Genomic DNA, 4,650 nt, shown 5'->3' on the forward strand with positions numbered 1-4,650 from the left:
AATATATATCCTCATAATCTTCCATAACCACATCAAAGTATCCACAACATCAATCAAACTTTTCTCCCCCTTTGTCATTATCAAAAAGAATGAGGCAATGTATAAAAATGATATAATCAAGGGGACAAAGGAAGACTAACATGTATGAATAATGGAAAAAAGATCACCAAAATGGCCAAAAATAAGCATCAAGGCTTAGGGCATGAATATAATGTCTAAATAAGTATGAGCATCAAAATAAGAGCATTAACAATTCAAACAAGATAAAGCATCAAAGCATGTGGAAAGTCCATATACATTAAATATGACATCCATAATCATAACCAAATACATCCGTAATTAAATATAGAATATAACATGTACAACTTCTCCCCCTTTGTCATTATAAAAAAGAAAATAAGCAAGATATATATCCACAAGGCTAACTCCATAATCCCTAAGGGTTTGTTGAATGAGATTTTTGGATAAGCAAATAGCACTTGTGTTGTCACATAAGATTGGAGTTTTAGATAGGCTAACTCTATAATCCCTAAGGGTTTGTTGCATCCACAAGGCTTGGCACAACAACTATCAGCGGCAATATATTCTGCTTCCGTGGTCGATAAAGCTACGAAGTTTTGTTTCCTTGAAAACCATGAAACTAATGCATGACCTAGAAAATGACAAGTACCACAAGTACTTTTTCTATCGACTTGGCTTTTTGCAAAGTCAGCATCTGAATAGCTCACTAGGTCAAAAGATGTTTCTCTAGGATACCACAACCCTAAAAATCTAGTGCCATGTAAATATTTGAAGATTCTTTTAAGGGCTTTTAAATGAGATTCCTTGGGACATGATTGGAATCGAGCACACAAGCACACACTAAACATAATATCGAGTCTACTAGCGGTTAAATATAAAAGAGAACCAATCATACCTCTATACATTTTAACATCAATATTTGGCCCACTTTCATCTTTGGTGAGCTTGATAGTTAAACTCATTAGTGTGTTTGAGGCTTTTAGTCCTTCCATCCCAAAGTTCTTTAATAAGTCCTTGATGTATGAAGATTGGTTGATGAAGATACCCTCTTTGCTTTGCTTGATATTAAGTCCAAGAAAATACTTAAGTTATCCCATTATGCTCATTTCAAATTCTTTGCTCATGAGGTTAGAAAATTCTTCAACAAAGAGACATTAGTAGATCCAAAGATGATATCATCAATATAAATTTGAACCAAAAGTATATCATTTTCTTTTCTCTTAATAAACAATGTAGTATCTACTTTTCTAATGCAAAAGTCTTTTTCAAGCAAGAATTTACTCAAACGTTCATACCATGCTCAAGGTGCTTGTTTTAAACCATAAAGAGCTTTTTGAAGTTTAAAAACATGGTTTGGGAAATCATGACTTTCAAACCCGGGAGGTTGTTCAACATAAACCTCCTCCATGATAAATCCATTTAAGAAAGCACTTTTGACATCCATTTGATATAAAATAAAATTTTTAGAATATGCAAATGCCAAAAGCATCCTAATGGATTCTAGTCTAGTTACCGGTGTAAAAGTTTCTTCAAAATCTATTCCCTCTTCTTGGTTGTAGCCTTGAGCCACTAATTTAACTTTATTTCTAACAACCACTCCGGACTCATCCATTTTGTTTCTAAAAACCCATTTTGTACTAATAACGGATTGATGATCCGGATGAGAGACTAGTTCCCAAACATTATTTCTTTCGAATTGATTAGTTCCTCTTACATGGCTAAAATCCAAAATTCATCATTTAATGCATCATGAAATGTTTTTGGTTCAAATTGTGAAAGAAATGCTAAATTATTACAAAGATTAAAGGATGATCTAGTTTTGACACCTTGATTTTCCTCACCATTAATTAATTCTTTAGGATGAGCATTTGCATACCTCCAAGCCTTAGGAAGATCTTTATCTTTATCTTTATATTCTTCATGTTTTAGCTCTTGTTTTGCTTCATCCTTATTATCATTTGGTGAATCATGAATTTTCGTTTGGTCTTCATTTTTAACTTGATCATCATTAATATCAACTTGCACACCTTCGCGTTGTCTCCAAAGGTGACATGTCCTTCATCTTTCTTGCTTATTGTCGAGAAAAGTGAAATATCTTCGGTTATGTGTCTTGAGCAAGCACTATCGAGGAACCATTTGCTTTTCTTCCTTTTGTTTTTCGGTTCCTCATTATTTGTAATTGCCATGAAACACATGTTGGCTACTTCATTATCCTCCTTTTCGATTCACTTTCATCGCTATCATCCCACGTAGCCTTCATTGCTTTTTTTTTTGATTTACCAATTTTAAGGAAAGGACAATCATATTTGATGTGTCTCAGCTTCTTGCATCATAACACACAACTTGTTCTCTCCTTTGTCTTTTTCCCCTTTCACCTTTAGAAGCCTCTTTTTTTATGAAGTTTCCATTTCTTCTTAGTTTTCTATTCCTTAGAAGCTTTCCAATCTTTCTAGTCAAGAGTGCAATGTCTTTATCTTCATCATTTGATGTCTCCTCTTCTTCTTCTAGGAACTTTTCATTCTCTTTGATGGATGATTTGAAGATAATACTCTTTTCTTCTTCTCCACTTCTTCAATTTGTCGTTGCTTCATAGTAAGCTTATGAGTGAGAAGTGAACCTAAAAGCTCTTCAAAAGATAGAGTCTTGGCATCTTTTGCTTCTTCGATTGCAATCACTTTGGGATCCCAAGAGGGAGGCAAACACCTAAGAAGTTTCTTGACATTTTCTTGGTTAGTATAAACTTTACCAAGATTTTTCAATTCATTCACAATAGTAATAAATCTATCAAACATGTTACTAATAGTTTCATTTTCATTCATCTTAAATAACTCGTATGAGTGTGTGAGCATGCTAATTTTAGTCTCCTTGACTTGTGAAGTCCCCTCATTTGACACCATCAATAATTCCCAAATTTTTTTAGCCGAGGTACAAACTTGTGCCTTATTAAAGTTATATTCATTTAATGCACAATATAACACATTCATAGCTCTAGCATTAATGGCAATATTCTTCTTATCTTGAGGGGTCATTTCTTCCCTACTTTTGGGCACTTGTTTTCCATCTACTTCTTTCATAGGAACAAAAGGTCCATCTTGCACTACATCCCACAATTCATAATCACTTTGAAGAAAAATCGACATACAAATTTTTCAATAGGCATATTCGGTGCCATCAAACAATGACGGTCTATTAGGGGCAAACCCTTTACTAATGGTATGAGATTTTCCTAGGTTCATGGTCGTTGCTCTAAACGGTTAAGTTTATGAGAATGAGCAACTAAACTCTGATACCAATTGTAGAATCGAATGCCCTAAGAGGGGGGAGGGGAATTAGGCATTTTAAAGCAATCTTTACCAAATTAGAGAATTAAAACAATTTATTCAAATCAATGAATATTACCTATTTTTAATCCAATTTATGAGAATAAAAAAATATTTCAAATAATCAATACAATCAAAATAACATAATATAAAGTATGAGTTAAAGGGAAGAGAAAATCAAACACGCGATATATAGTGGTTCAGCTCAACCTGCTCTACGTCCACTCCTCCAAGCTTTCTCCTTTGGAGTATTCCACTAATCTTTGGTTGACCAAAACTCAACCAAACTTTTCTTCACAACAAAATAGCTTCCAAGGTGTTATTAACCTTTACAAGTGTTAAAGCTCGATTTCTCTCACTAGAAATTTTCTAATCTCTCCAAGAGTGAACCTTACTCTTTTATAGTACGAATTTTAGTATGAATTCAAAGTGTGATCTCTCTCAAAGAGTGTATATGAAAGTTAAGCATAGTACAACCCAATACAAGTGAAATTACAAGGTATATGAGTAAAGGTTTTGATTAGAGAAGAGAATTTGCAAATTAATAGCTCAAAACTAATTTGCTCTCAAATATATGAAAGTTTTTTGTGGCAAAAATTCTTTTCGAACGAATTTGATTGAGTTTATATAGGGGAAAATAAGGAAAGTGTGCACAAAGAATAGTCATTTTAGTTTTCCAGAAAACTCACAATTCGGTCGATCGGATGTAATTCGGTCAACCATATGTGATGTGGCACTCCCGTGGTGCCTACGTGGCACTAGCTGTTGAAAGTTCAAACCAAAATTCGATCGATCGGATTTAATTCGGTCAACCGAATTTCAGAAAGCCAAACTACATGGCTTCTGGACAATTCGAAAGTTGCCATTGAAGAATTCGATCGGTCAAATTCGGTCAACTAAATTTTATTACATTTTGTCCCCTAAATTTTAAAAAATTTTTGACCCTTAAAACTTTGAAAATTGACAATTTAACCCATTTTTGAAAATTCTTTCAAAACGAACTTTAAGATATGAAAATGTAGTTCACAAAACTTTATCATTTAAAATGAATTAATAAACTTTAGTGAAAAAATTGGCTTAACCTAATAAGTTTGAAAAATGACATTTTAACCCAAAATGTGAAAGGTATGAAAATGAGTTTTCAAGTTTGCTATCCCATGCAAATAAATATTCTAATTAAAATGAATGCTCCAAATTATAAATATATCTACTTAAACTTGAGTTTTACTTCAAATCTTCAAGAATTCTTCACTTGAGTCTTGTCTTCATTTTCATCTTGAAACTTCTTTAAGTGCATTAGATAAATTCT

This window comes from Mangifera indica, chromosome 12 (assembly GCF_011075055.1).
Source record: "Mangifera indica cultivar Alphonso chromosome 12, CATAS_Mindica_2.1, whole genome shotgun sequence".
Lineage (NCBI taxonomy): Eukaryota > Viridiplantae > Streptophyta > Magnoliopsida > Sapindales > Anacardiaceae > Mangifera > Mangifera indica.